At 42.0% G+C, this 15,101-nt stretch overlaps 1 protein-coding gene and 1 long non-coding RNA gene across 11 annotated transcripts in view; one reads left to right on the top strand and one right to left on the bottom strand.

Moving 5' to 3' along the window:
• Nucleotides 1-12: 12 nt before the first annotated feature.
• LOC128912616 (uncharacterized) lies at nt 13-9,650 on the bottom strand. 3 transcript variants are annotated; one of them, XR_008467696.1, is made up of 3 exons: nt 9,541-9,650; nt 9,053-9,144; nt 13-8,625 (listed from the first exon to the last, which is right to left on the bottom strand). It is a non-coding gene; the product is annotated as an uncharacterized LOC128912616 (long non-coding RNA). The 3 variants fall into 3 exon arrangements; XR_008467694.1 differs by having other exon boundaries at nt 13-9,144; XR_008467695.1 differs by lacking the exon at nt 9,541-9,650 and adding an exon at nt 9,323-9,459 and having other exon boundaries at nt 13-9,144.
• A 157-nt stretch (nt 9,651-9,807) lies between these two features.
• Nucleotides 9,808-15,101, top strand: part of INO80D (INO80 complex subunit D) — a 47,081-nt gene continuing 41,787 nt past the window's right edge. For 5 of the 8 annotated variants that reach the window (XM_054208877.1, XM_054208876.1, XM_054208871.1 and 2 more), the window contains exons 1-3: nt 9,808-9,938; nt 11,330-11,399; nt 14,885-14,956. The gene's annotated coding sequence lies outside the window, so the exon portion shown is untranslated. Of the gene's footprint in view, nt 9,939-10,108; nt 10,128-10,803; nt 10,824-11,329; nt 11,400-14,884; nt 14,957-15,101 lie in introns of those variants that run through there. The other 3 variants (XM_054208873.1, XM_054208874.1, XM_054208875.1) reach the window with 3 other exon arrangements.

Here is a 15,101-nt window from a genome sequence, read left to right as displayed (position 1 = left end):
TTTTTAGTTGGGTTTTTTTTTTTAAGATTTAGATTTACTTCAGAACAGCAACTCTCTCCTCTATTATGTTGGTTAATGTAAGTTTGGGAAAAGGATAGCTTGGATAGCTTCCTCTTCAACAGGCTGCGAGGGTAATCAGGTTTAGAGTAATTCTTCAGGAACTATGCAAATGGGAAGAGTACCGTAAAGTCATCGCTTCCAACTTTATTATTAAAAAAAAAAAAGTGTTACTTTTGCAGGAGGAAAAGCTACATTTTCCAGTGTAGAATAATACTGTTACTATAGAAGCCTTAGCTTTATAAATTCATTTTTTCTTCCATGTTTGAAATTTTTCAGTAACAAGCAAGTAATTTTTTAAAAATTGTTTTCCTTCTGCCCAGGAAGAAAACTCTTCCTGGTCTAGCCCAATGTCCTGACACTACCTGACTGTGTCTTAAATATTGTACATTATTTGACTCGGCCTGCTGTCTTCCAGTTACCAACGGGTCAGTTCTCTTGGTGGTACAAAATAAAGACAACCATTCACTTTATTCAAAGATGCTACTATATATGTTAATGGGACATCTAGAAATACTGTAGTCTGTTTTTACTGTGGCAGTTCAGAGGACCCCATAGTTTGTCTGCATCTGTGACCAAGTACAGCATAAAACCTTCACGTTGTCCTTGTGAAACATGACTTCTGGAGGAGGAGGAGAAGGAGGAGGGGTTTATGGCAGGGACATAGCAAAAGAAGAATATGTGTGAGAACATATGCTGAAAGCAAGGCAGTTGGCTCTTCTCACAGATGGTAGGTTTAAGAGGAAGGGGTGTAGCTGAATCCCATGTTCAGTAAAACATTTGGTTCTCAGGTTCCTAGGATGAAAACCTTATTTTTTTTCCTGAAAATCCATGTTGTACAAACACAGGAATAATTTCAGCTGCGCAACAAGTCAGTTATCTCTTCTTCACTTCAAAATTTGTAAAGGTTCAAAAGCTTTAGAAATTTTTTTTTTGCCTTAAATGTTACAGCGTTATTTAGCTCTGGGAGCTCTGTCAGATTACTTTTTGTTTTATTGAAAGCTCTGCATCCTTCAGTTAGTGTGTTTAGGAGATCCTTATTTTTATTCAAAAAGCGTTCAGCCCTTATCTTGAAAGACAAAAAAGAAGTACATGTGGTGCTGTTTGTCCTGCTTCTACCCTCTTTCCCACCTAACTAGTCAAAGGATGGAACTTTTCAACCCAACTTGACAATAGCAACAAGGCTCTCCTCAGATTTGACTGATAGTAAAGAGAACTCTAAATTAGCATTCTTATCAACTGACTTTTACAATCTAGCCCCTCCCTTATCTCTGCTGTTTGCTCTGGTGGCTGGACAGTCAGTGCACATGTGGACTTTTGACCGGCTAGCAATAAAAGGATAGTGGGGGTCTGCAAAGGAAGGGAGGGGATGTTGGCTGGGCAAAGTATCAGAACAGAAATTAGAGACAAGGCTATTCATGCAATTTGGTTCTATTTATTTAAAAAGTTTACAGTTAGCACTAGTACTTGCTGGTTCTGAAGCGGCAACCTCAGATTAGAGCAGAGCATTTTGAGAAGGCGGCAATGAAGAGTGGGGATGATGGGAGATGAACGTGCTCAAAGTGGTGTTCTTGGCTGTTAAAGGGCTTAGTAGCCTGATACGTTCCCTGAACGGTCAGTTCTGCTGATGCAGCTCACCTCCAAATGCAATGTTGGTGGGTGCCTTTATCCAGACTCTGTTGGGGCACGGGCAGGGGTTTATTGTACTTTATTTTAAAGCTAAGACCAGAACTGAAGATTTATTTCCCCAAATGCAGCCCTAGTACCACCTGGCGGCCATCGGGCAGAATTTCTCATTGGTTGTATCGCCAGTTGTGGTCCAGTAACTTTCATCTTGCTTCCTCCTGCACCCTCCTGCCTGCAGACAGCACGAAAAAGGACAGGTATGTGTCTGGGAGATGGATGGGTTTAGTCGTTAAGTATCTGCTTCTCTCAACACAGCACTGTGTAAACATAGCTCTTACGTCCAAACAATTAACCCCAAACATGGCTTGGATTAAACCTTGCCTTTAAGTAGTCTTGTCTTCAGCAGAAGATTGTGGGGAGTGGAGAAGGGTGTGTAAATTCAAGGTAAAACCCTTGTGGGAGCCGTCACAGGCAGGATGCAGAAACAACCACAAAACAATGGATGAAAGACAAATTTAATCTCGATACCTCACGGACTGGGGGATCTCTGAAGCAGCGCCCGGGCAGAGGCACACAGGCAGGGGACACAGGCACCGCGGAGTGAGAGCGTCCTTATTAGTGAGAGAGCAAGAGCTCAGACTTGCTGTTCTCGCCTGTATTTCAAAGGTTCAAGCAAGCAGAGTTTTTCAGTGTGCTTTGATCTTCAGCAGCAGGGCAGGAATCTCAGGCATGTTCGGTAAAGTGCCCCTGAGTCCATCACAGGCCTGCGTTATCTAAGTGCGGATGTTCTACTTGTCGAGCATGTAAGATTAAACAACAATTAGTGTGATGTTTGTGTTTTCCAGCACCCCATGTGCAGTCACTTGAGCATGTACTGTCCTACAGTACAGTGTTTACGATCGTACAGATCGCCCATCTTCCGTTACTTTCCCCCTATGAAGCACTTGTATTTTCAAGCAAGTTTAGGCCAGGTTAACACCATCAGTCAGATTAAAGAGAAACAAACTATTTTTGTCAAAATACTGCAAGCAGATTTAAGGATCTAAGTCTAGAGCTGCAATTTTAAAACAAAAAGTTTTTTTAAAACCCCTGTTCAATAGCCACCTTCCTGGAAGCACCATCATCCTGTGGGTACATCCCTACAATTCCAGAGGGAGACTGCTTTAAATCCTAGGCAATTTAGTGAGATTCTTCAATAAAAAGAAACCAGACAATGTAGTCGCAAATGGAAGTCAAGTCAAACTGAGTTATGTTCTCAGCAAGATTCTGAAACAGCCAACAAAACTAGGCCATTCATAAAAATAGTTGTAACTGTCTCATTTTTTTTAATGTATTTTGAAGTGTAGCTCAAAGCAGAAAAGGAAGTGTCTATAGCATTTCCCCAGGAAGTAAAAGACTTGGGATCAATGGCTCTTCTGAGGCTGATAGGTTCTTGCAAGACAGTATCTGCCTGGTTGAGGGATGTGCTGGATACTGCTGTTGGAGCTGATAGAAAAGGAGCTCAGATTCATAGAGCTAAAGAAAAAGCAGAACAGCAGCCTGGCGTTGGCCTTAATCCAGAGAGAAAAGGTAATAAAACCTCATCTCCATCCCTGTCCCCACACGCCGGCTCCTCATAAAATACTCCAAACAATGGCTGAGCCAAAACATCCTCTCCCAAAACAGGACAGTCTCTTAATAATCATTTGTTGTGTTGTCCTCTGAATATGCAATTAGATGAAATCACCTTCAGTGATGAAGGGCTGAAAGACTGACTCTTTCAAGGCACTGACAGGACATGAACAGAGAAAGTGCTAATAAGCAAAGTGATAGAAGAGGACTTAATTGTGAGTACAATGGTGGGAAAAAAATTAGCAATAAGTAAGCAGAGAATTATGGGGAGCACCTAAAAGTTAAAGACTTCACTGGCAACTGAAGTAAGCTTTTTATCAGGAGTGCAAGAACATGTTTTATGGGGTAAGTTCTCCCAGAGTTACCTGAGAAGTTGCCTTGCTCGAGAAGCAGTTTTAAAATTCCTATTTAAAAAAAAAAAACAACCCACAAACCGCAACCTCTTATTAATTTATTAATAGATATTAACAGATAATTATTATTATTCATAAAATGTTAAATGGACACAAGTACCTTTGGGACTGAAACACTGAAGTTTACAGAAAGTCACAAGGAAAACTTGTTCAGAAACAACCACTGAATCCTTTGCTCTGTGTGGGGGCTTGTACAAGTCATGGTCCTCTCTGTTGTGTAAGGTTTAATCCAAAAGACACTTTGCAGTAACACATATTAGCTGATGGAATGATGTCAGCAATGTGTCCCAAAGTACCTGGCTATCCCCAGCTCCCCACAGCTGGGCACAACAGAGACACCGAGCGGGAGCCATAAGCAACGTATATAAAACCTTATGATTCAAACTCAGAGTGACTCCACCATCAGCAAAGCCTGCTATGCTGAACACTGTTAATAGATGTTTTTCTCCGGCTACATGCAAGCACCCATTCACAGTACCTAACGCTGAGAGGCCTCTTTGTGTAGTAAGATGTAACAGCGGGTAGACATCTCCCCACTCTGATGCTAATACTGCATTTTGAATGTACTTAACTAATATTTCAAAGAAATAATTTTATGTCTTCTCGTCACCTTCTGTACACCAGTGTCTATGTTTGAAATGGATCAGAGATGAGAACCACACATCAAAAAGAAACATACTAAGAGCAAGAAGCTTTGTGTATAACAAATAACTTTCAAAATCCACTGGGATCTCATGACCCTAGACACTAATTAAGCCTTATGCTTTGATGTTAGCTCAACTCCAGCTATTTTTGAAAAATCCTGTCCTGCGTGCTTTTCATTTCTGAATTATCCATCACAGGATATTCCACACCTTTGTTCGAAGCATCTTGTACTGGCTACTCTCCAAAGGCTGAGAGATCCCTCATTTAGTCCAGAGTGGGAGTTCTCATCTTTCCAGTTTGCAGTGATGACCAAGACCCACCCTAACCGGCATATAAATGAATAACTGAACTAATAGCAGAAAGAAGCACTGGTGATAAAGCGTGTAGCTTCTTAAATGCTACAATTACAGTTAATGAAATATCAATAGACAGAAGCAGATAGTAAAAATACAATACTATACTTCGAATTAACAGTGAGCTTCCTAGTGAAATAGGACTATATTAGAGCATTCTGCTGGGACAGTTTATTCCATTCATTTGTCTTCTATTTAAAGGAGTCTCCACAGATGCCTGTCATGTACTCTGGACAACCTTCCCACAATTAATAGTCTTACTATTTTGTCTTTACTGAGCTTTAGGAAGACAATACCGTTTATTTAATGCAGATTAAAATACACATTGATAATGAAGAACAGATTAGTTAAGTCTTAGTTAATTACTATTTTCAGTACAGTTCACTATCAATTAATTATATTATCATGCAATAGCTAGCATACATCTGCTCCCAGTTGGTTAAATACTTCTGCAACGATACTCCTACTGAAATCCACAGCAAAATTCCCATTGCTCCAATAAGCTTTAATGAAGGCCTTGAGACTCAGGAAGACAAGGCCAGTCATCTGTGCCTTGTGTTGCTTTGCTAGCATTTATGACTTTAAATGAAGTAAACTTTCTCTGTTCCACTTATGGTTTGCCCTATACTTTCAGCTGTGCTATCTGCCACGCAGGAGTGCACTAAAGCATGGCTTTGAAGGAGTTTAGCAGCTGGATTTATGCCATAACTCGGGTGTATTTGCTAGAGAAAAATCCTCAGACTGTAGACAATGTTTTTAGTATTAGGACTCTCTGATGTTCAGAAAAGTGGCAAAAAGCACGCTGGTTATAAAATACATACTACTGCAGCAGACAGGGTAACTGAAATTCAGATATGCTAGAGACAACCACTGCCATAAAATTTTCATGTTAAAGAATTGCTGAAAAATCAGAATAAGCATTTTTCAATAATGCTAATATGCTGGGCTTTAATGGTTAGCTTGATCCCAGAACCTACCACAATAAAATAAACCAACACCACATAAAACTGTTGCTCAAGACATGGCTTAAAAGAATGTATGTAATCGTAATTTTGGTTGTTTAATTTGTCATCCTTCTCAGTGTTTAAACACCTAAAGACGAGATCTTCTAAACAAATGTGGCTCTATATACGGAAGTCTATAATGAACATCTACACACTTAAGAGTTGTTCCTCCCCTTCAGAATATTCACCTGCATTTTAAATAAATTTGCTGAAAACCCCAGACTCTTCACCACATGCACAGAGTCTAAGTCATGCTCCAGAAATTCCTCAGGTCTGCACTTGGGGTGCATATGACCTTGGGAGACAGTCAAGGTTCATTTATTGATGCAGCCTGCTCCAGTAACTAGTATACAACCTAAAGCATCTATTCCATTATTTTTATTATACTCACAAAGCTTATTCACTATGTCACTGACCCCTTTCTCACTATTAATACCAGTGAGACACATCAGCAAAGTATGCCTCATTAGCCAGAAACTAGTGATTTAGGAAACATTAGTGGTCTTTGACCACTCTCTGCTCAAGCATACAATATGTTTACTGGCTGGAGCAGTTGGTCCAGGGATGTGGCCACTTAAAAGTCAAGGCAGACAGACCTATTCCGTAATGAAGAAATGGACTTTCCAGAATACAATTCTTCATGTTGTACAAGGGATGTTTCTTGCTTTGGGTTTACACACCATCCTTGTACAGGAGTCTCGGCGTCCAATTTGTTCTCCAACATAATTTCAGAGTACTGCTCTACTCTATGACAGATCTCCCAACTTCAGAGAAGGGTCTTGTCCATAAAAATATATCTTTTTTAAAATCTTTTTTTTTAATTCTGCATTACTCAAACTAGCTGACTTAGCTCCTTTAGGGTGCTACTGTATAACATTTTCTTGGCAGCTAAACAATTAAAATAATATTTGCATTTTTTAGTAAGTTACTGTAAAGCAAATCCTTTTAATCCTCTCAGGTAAATAAACAAAGTTCTGTTAAATAAATTCCTCCCTCCATAACTTACAGATTTTAGTTTCTCTGTTGAATGATTACACAATAGTCCATGTAACTAAGATCTAGTGAATTTTTCCTCTTTACTTTGTCCTCCTTAAAAAGATTCAATTTTTTTTGTACAAGACACTAAAAAATATCCCATTTCAGTTTTCCTATTCCAAACTAGACTCAAAACGTTTTTCCTTTTCCTTAGCATCAAGCTTCTGGCTTTGCAATTAACACACATCAAGTAGGTCTCAGGATGTCACCAAAACGTGTAATGCTCCTATGATGCGTGTTTAAATTTAGGCATGCAAGTAATCCGATTAAAGTCAGTATCTGTGAAGTCAAGCACATAAGCCAAAGAAAGGGTTTAATATCATTTATGTGTTCAGGTTCTCTCTTAGCCATTTCTCTAACACATTGTATCATCTGCATCCCACTTAAAAAAAATACTATGATATCCCTCAGTGTGCTGTACAGATATTCCCAAGAGTACCGTGGAAGGACTCAGTGTAGACCAGTTGTTCATGGTCTATACTGAGTCTCTTTAGGTCTCTTCCTAAAACAATAAGATTTCTCAATAGTGCAATAAAGAGAACTAACTTGAATTATAGTTCAATTATGCTGAACTACTGAATTACAGTTAAAAGGAGCAATTCTCTTGTTTAATAGTGCTAGATACAAGACATCACTTAGTGCAGAAACTTGAATTCGGTACTCTAGCAAAACCCTACCGACTTGGTAAGAGTTTTATGCAAGTATTGAGTAATTCTTCAACACTTCTGAATTATTAATCAGGCCTGCAAGCATTTGCAAACCTGGGGTCTGAGAATTTGGTCCTTTATTTATTTAGAATAAAAGAAAATATTAGTTTATGCTGCATTTGTTGAATTTCTGAATCCATTGAGATAATTTATTTGTAATTTCAAAAGGTTGGGGTTTTTTTAATCATCCCATATATGACCAACATTTGTAATCCCCGTCATTCCTTTAATGAATTTTAGATACAGAATATAAAAAGTATTTTTTGTTTAAATATCTTACAAAAAGAATCATTATACTTCATGCTCCAAAGCACACAATAATGACTGGTGAGATTATGAAGTACACAAATTATTGCACTACTTCTATACAAAATACAAAATCTTTTAAAATACAATATAGGAACAACATATTTAATTTTTTTTTTTTTATTTTCTAATGTCAGAGCAGAATAATGCATTTAATGGATTAATAACCTAAGAGAGAAAAACACCTCCTATGCAATAACTCCACAGAATGCAACACTTTGGATTATTAAAGTGTGCTAGGCAGACTAACCATAATTTAAAAAAATTCCTGCTGAACAAAAAATACAGTTTGACACAAAGACCAGCTGACTTTTAATTATACTTCATTTCAAGCTAATTTATATAAATGAAAAACCTACTAGAAACACACAAGCTACGCTCACTATACTAGTGAGCTAGGCAAACTCACTATGTTTTGAAAACGCAATGTATCTAAATTCAGGAATATTTTTTTTAAAAAACATATTAGAGTAACTGAGCTAAAACAACATCTTTCATATTTGACAGAGGAGGGAGAGAAGTTGATAACATACTAAGTAATTCAATACCTTCATTCACATGACCTTAGTCTGACTGCAGTTCAATTAGCGTATACCACCTGAATAATTTTTACAATGGAAAAAACTTAGATACATTTTTTTCAATGTATAGCTCATTAGTTTCCTAATTATTTCCTCTTCCTTCGGGACAAATAAAAAGGCATCTTTGCAGTTCATCTCTGAACAGGGCTGTGCATAATCCTTTTGCAAGAAACATTATCATAGGTCTGCTGAATACAGCAATCAGTGTCTTCACCTATAGATACACCATAGCATCTCACATTGTTTTGACAGCATTTCATGTATTTTTTACAATCTAATAGAAACATCTGCAACAAAGAAAAATACAACGACTATTTTATATTACAATATATTGCAGTGTAAATTTATAGCATTTCTCAACTTTGTAAAAAGTCAGGAATAACAGTATTCATAAATAACAGGAACGAAGCTCCCAGATCAAAACAAGAACTTAAAACGAACCAAAACAAATTTCAGAAGGCTGCAAAATGCTTTGAAAACATTAAAACCAAAACTCAACTATTGCCTCCAAATTTCTTGCTATCAGCTTTATTTTTTCACATCTCATCCTGAAGGGCAGACAATGCTAAATTTATGACAGATAAGCAGAATTTCTCTGATATATATCACAGGTTCCACTCACTTGCATTAAATCTCTCATAGCTTATCTACATGGCCTACTCTAGAAAAAAAATTAAAATTTAAAATTAAAAAAATACCTTTTTTTTTTCCTACCTGTACGTTCCATTTTACTTGCAATGCCTTCAGAGAGAAAGACGCAATGGTACAGTTACACCAAACTATCCCACATCAATATCTCAGCTGTTCTGAGAGGACGAGTACCAAAAAAAAAAGTTACACTAACTTTCACAATTGCATACTAATTTTAAAACTATCACACAACGACAAAAAAGTTTTCAACTTTATAAATTACAGCAAAAAATACGATTTTTTAATTTTTAAAAGAAAAACAAAGTTACTAAAAATATATATTTTTTACCGTACCTCCTTTTAATTTTTTTTCCAGAAAGCTGATCTTAACAGGTTATAAAGAAAATTATTTCTTCTTCCATATGTCTTTGTATATTATTTTTATTTAAAATAAGAAGTCATAAAAATGATAAAAAAATTTGGTTTTGGCCATTTGGCTCCCTCCCCTAAATTGACACTTTATAAAAACCTTCTGTACTTTTTTCCCCCCTCCCTCTCTCCCTCTCTACTACCTCCAAGATGGTAGGAAAGTTGTTGTTTTGGAGGGCAGAGGAGCCGCTCTCTGATGTTATGTCCTCTCAGTGCCTGTAGTGGTGCTGTAGGAGGCTGCTGGCTCTCTTCTTGAGCAGCCCCAGCGCCCTGCCTTCTTTGCTGGAGAATATATTCAGGGATTCCCCTTAATAATCACCTACCCTCTGAGCACTTTGTAGTTTTAAAATAATAAAGAGCCCCCAAAGCTTCCTCCTCACAAAAAGCAGGATCTTCTCAGAGCCAGGGGGGCAGCAGCTCTTCAGCACAGAGCCCGAGCCCATTCCCAGTCCCTCTGCTGGGGAGGAAACTCTGATCTGTCAGCCCAACAGAGGGAAAGGGGGGAGAGGAGAGAGAGGAGAAAAAAAAAGCAGCTGGAAAGGTAAGCCAGGCCCGGCCTGCATCCCCGGGCTCGCGTAGCGCGGCAGGCGGTGCGAAGCGTGCAGGGCGGGTGGGGAGGCGGGCTACTCGAGGCCGGGGATCGGCCGGGGCGGTGTAGGCCGCAGCGGGGGGTGAGGGGAGCCGGGGGGTTTTTGAGCCCTTCGGGCGCCGAGATGGGCGCCGGAGGGAGGTGAGACGGTCGCCGGGGCCCAGCGGGAGGGTCGGGGCGCGGCGCCCTGGCGCCTTTGCCTGGGAGGTGAAGGGCGGCGGGGGAGAACGGGGGCGGGGGGGCGCTAGGCCTCAGCGCGGCGCGGCCCAGCAGCTCCGCTCCCCGCCCCGCCGGGCCCCCCGCGCCGGGCCCCGGGCCCAAAGCGGGCCGAGCCCCGCCACCGCCGGAGCTTGGCGGCTGGGGGGAGGCGGCGGGGGCGCCTCGGACGGGGCCGCTTCCCCCCCCCCACCTCCGCGCGGGGCGGCAGGGCGAGGGGGCCGCGGGACGGAGGGGGATGGGGGGGTGGCTGGGGGCGGCATTAATTTGCCGAAACGACTTTTAATGAGAGGCGGTGGCGGTGGCTGGGGGGTTGGGGGGGGCGCCCCCCTCCCCCAGCCCGGTCCGGGGCCGCCGCGGCGGCGGAGGCGGTGCCGGTCCCGCGGGGCGTGCGGGGCCGCGCCGGCCGCGGCCTGGAAAGTTTCGCGGCGTTTTTAGGGTGCTTCCCCCCCCACCCCCCCATCGCTACCGCCGCCCGACCCGCGCCCGCGGCCGTAGGGACGGGGCCCGGCGGGGCGGGGGTGCCCCGGGAGGCGGCCGCGGACCCCCCCCCACCCCCCCCCGCCCGACCCGTTCCCCCCCCACCCCCCCCGCCGGCGTCCCCCCTCGAGCGGGCCGGCGGTGAGCTGATTCGCCTCACAACTTTTTGGGAGGAGGTGGGGGGACGGTTTTGGGGGTGCGGGGAGGCCGTCAGAGTGCTATCCCCCCCCCCGCTCACCCCCGGTAAGCTGCCGGCACGCGGGGGCCTCTGCCCGGCCCCCGAAGCTGGAAGCGAGGGACAGGGGCGAGGGGCTGCCTCGCCCTCGCCTTCGCGCCCTGCCGTGTACCGGGGCTGGCAGCCACCTCAGCCCCGCCGGCCCCGGGCCGGGGTCCCTCAGCCACCCCGGCTGTCACAGGGCCTGTTGGCATCAGCGGGACGGGGGCAACAGCCCGCTGGCCCCGCAGCCAGGGGAAGGGATCGCCTCAGCAAGGGCCGTGTCTGGACTCGGGCCCTGGCCTCCTCTCTTGACCCCGCTGGGGGACCCTAGCTGTCCCCGCGGGCCGGGATCCCACTGGGGCGGGGGCTGCCTGCGAGGTGCCGCTGCCCCCAGGCCTGAAAATGAAAGGATCCTTTTTTTTTTTTTCAGGGAAAAGAACGTCTGGTAGTTGTGAAGTGAGTCCACTGGAAAACCCACCAACGCGCTTCACCCCGCACAGGTGAAATAGCTCCAGTTTCTAATGTGGGAGGTGTCTAGTTTTGGTCAAATCTTCCTTAGTACATTTTTTAGCTCAAAATGTTAATTAATGGCTTTGTACAGGTAACCTCAAATGAATTTTGGAAATGACAGTAATGCTTACCTTAAAGCCTTATATTATACCATCTGATTAAAATATGTAGATCTATAGTTAGTTCTAACTTTGTTACTTAACAACATGCGACAAAGGTTTATTTTAAGGCTGCTCTCAATTTTTGAGGATGGGTAGACTTAAAAAGCAAATTGGCAAATTTAGGGCAACGCATGGCTCCCCTGTAGTTGAGTGCCCTCGGCTGTGGGCACCCCTGTGCTGGCACCGTTCCACGCTGAGGTCGTACCCACCAGGTACCGCTGCTGATTGCTGAACTGCAGCGCTCGTGTTGTATGAAGCTGTCACTTACAACCTGGTGACATTTTCACAGCCATCTTCAGCCTCTTAGGTGATTTGTTTGTAATCTATACGTACATCAGACAAGTTTTATTAATTGTAAAGCTAAATTGCCCGCAGAAAGCAACCCAAAATTTACTTAGTGGGACTTATTTTGATGTTTCAATATTTTTATGATGAGCGAATGAATTTGTACGTAGGGCCTGGTCCTACAGAGTTGCATGTACCGTGTTCTCACGGTGTATGGTAAATCCTCAGGAGGTACAAATTTGTTGTAATACCATATTGAAATTTTGATAGCTTATAACTGCTAAAAGGCTGCTCTGTGAGGAGCTCTACTGCTTTATTTTATTTATCGAGTATTCCCACTGAAGCAAGAACGATATTCCTGTATTGTGTGAAAATAAGCTAGTTTGTCTTTGCAGTATTGGGACTAAAAATAAGACTAAGGTATTTTGTTTAACCTCATATGCAAGTACAGGTTATTTGTTATTTGAATAAAAAAAAGACTTGGACTTGCAGCCTGTTTTTCATTCGAGTATAGATGCAAGGTATGCTGTGGTACGTTTAGTCTCTGCTTTCTCTCAGGATCATGGTTTTGATATTTTGAGATAATGTTTTAAAGTGCATTTCTGCAATGTTGCAATGGCCTAAATGTTCCATTTGTTGCTGCATCTGAAGGCCGTCTTTCTGCAGCCCCGCTCGCCCTGGCAAAACCTGGGCCTGTTTATACCCACTCTGAAATAGGCGTGCTTCTGTGCAAGCATGAGAATCTGCCTGTGAGGATGTGACTGCAGAACTGGGGCCTGAGACCTTCTGCTCAAATAGAGAAATCCTTATCCAAAAGACTTCCAAAGATACAGAGCCCGTCTTGAACCTTAGGTCAGGAATAGCCATGTTCAGGAAATTATTTTATTGAAATCTATAGGAATGTGCTCTTAGCAACAGTTACGAATCTTCCTACTTAACATTTTTCCCTTTAGAAATCCTTTGAAGTTTCTAAAATTCCTGGAGTCTTAAACATTTGTTGTTTTTTAGGCTTTGGGCTGTCTTTATCATGTCTTCTTTAAGGTACTATTTATCAGATGAGTGAATCAGCTGAAATTAAAATTCCTGATTAAGTTAATTTTGTGTAGGAAAATAAAAAGAAGAACCTGTTCAGTTTTGGAACAAAAATTTATTTTCCCTCCTCTTAGTTATGTTTTCTGCTGTTGATTGAAACTTGTTACAAGTCTGTAAGTTCTCTAGCTATTATTAGGAATAATACTTAAATTTAATCCTATGTGTATTGCATTTTATTCTGAAGCATAATCTGTATTACCAGTATTGCCTAAAATATACTGCTGCTTTTCTGTTAATATATCAGACATCCTTATGCAATAATAAACTGCTTTTTTGCAGAGTTGAAGTAATAAGCTTTCTAAAAAGGCAGAATGAGGACAATGTTGCTGCTTCTGTCTTCCTAGATAGATTTTAACATATGAAAAAAAGTAGTCCAAACTATGATTCCAACTAAAATGTCCAGTAAGATCTTAACATGTTAAGTGCCTTGATCTGTCAGGAGACTTGCATGCATATGCAGTACCTTGACTTGTGCAGGGCTCTTCAGAGGCCTTCTTGAGTAAGGATTGTACTCTAATTAATAAAAGTGTTCACTGTAGGAGCTCTTGTAGTTGACTTTGGTTGCTTCCCAGTGTTTTCTGTCTCAATTTGGATGCTTTTACTAACAAAAAGACTCTTGTTTCCAAAATTACAGCAGACTTGGTTCGGTAGCTGAGCATAGTAGAGAATTGAGCTGTTAAATGACCAGAACTAAGCCAAAGTTATGGTTAGATCACAGAACGGGGACAGAAGTTACAACTTTGTGGTGTTGATGTTGACCACAATTAGATGTGGTGCAGCTTCTCTTGATAGAACAGAACACTTCACAGAGAGGTACTAGTTGCCTAAAGTTTCTTAGTATGAAACAAAAAAGGAATGTTTTTGCCTTCTCTCTAATAATAAGTTTTTTACTAATACTCACTGAAAGGTTTTACTGTAAGGTAGCTTTAAATGCGTTTCTTCTTGCAATAAATTTTACGGACTCTGTTCATCTCTGAGTGGATGAAATTCCACGTTGCCCAAACATCTTAAAATCTATGTATTTACTGTTAGTCTCAACAAAAGGGTCAGACAGCGGCAACGGTGGGAATTGTTCTGTTTTGGTCAAGTTGAGAAATCAAAAAACCTACTATTTATCCTATTTGTGGAAAAGCCGAGGTTCTTGGAGATCCATGTTCCACTTCTGGGCCCCAAGCTGATGGTTTTAGAAGCATATTTAGATGATTGTACCTTGTCTGTGAGATGTCATGAACACACCAGGCAATTTCACATGAAATCTGTGCTAGCATTAGCAAATGCAAAACAACACAGTTAAGACCTCTTTAATCGTGGCTTTTGTTTGGATGCAATGTGTGAAGCTCTGAGCTCAGTCCTCTTAATTATACATCTTTTAACCACTGACATATAATTGCCTTGCAATTTACAATGCATTTGGGATTCCATTGCCTAAAAGGGTCTTACGTACATTGAATGTCAAGTTCTGAGCGTACATTTAAGAATGTATCCAGCTCACGTGATTTAAAATAGTCTAATATTTTCAGCATGGTGTTTTCTCAAAATTACCGATTGAGTTTTGGGACTGTAATGCTTTAGGCTTTCTAATAGTGACTAGACCATTAACTTCTCTTTAGGCTACAGATGATGTCAGGTTACCAAATGACATAATGCTGATACTCAGTATGGTCCAGCAGAGATTCCCCCCCAAAGTTTGCTGCTACACTGTTTCCCAGCCGCTCTGAAGGACTGTTTTAACTGTTTTGGGAGAGGGCATGTGGAGTGCAGAGCTACAGCTTTGTCATCTTGGGGCTGATGTGCGCTGCGAGGGAACCGATTATGCCTGCTTGCCAGTACTAAAAGCATTTGAGAGCTGGCTTCTTCCTATGCCTGACAGCAGGTGCTGACGGTTGCGCAGGTGTGTACCTGTGTGTATTTTAAGTCTTTAATTTCTCTTTTTACAGTCACTTTGCAAACCACTTTCTGTTGTCTTGCGGACCACCACAAGACGAGTGTGGCGGCGCTCAGCAGGACAGGTAGCTCTGCTTGAAGTGGTGATGTTGCAGAGTGTGGCTTTGCGCTGTGTCATGCCTGTCCTTGCTCTGAAGCCTTGCTGGGCTGCTAAGTTTGTTGCTCTTCACATGTCCAGACAGAGCTTTCACCAGAGGGAGGAGATTTTCT

This window comes from Rissa tridactyla, chromosome 7, assembly GCF_028500815.1.
Source record: "Rissa tridactyla isolate bRisTri1 chromosome 7, bRisTri1.patW.cur.20221130, whole genome shotgun sequence".
NCBI classification, from domain to species: Eukaryota; Metazoa; Chordata; class Aves; order Charadriiformes; family Laridae; genus Rissa; species Rissa tridactyla.
Note: the sequence above shows the minus strand (reverse complement) of the source record. Positions and strands in the feature narration are given on the sequence as shown.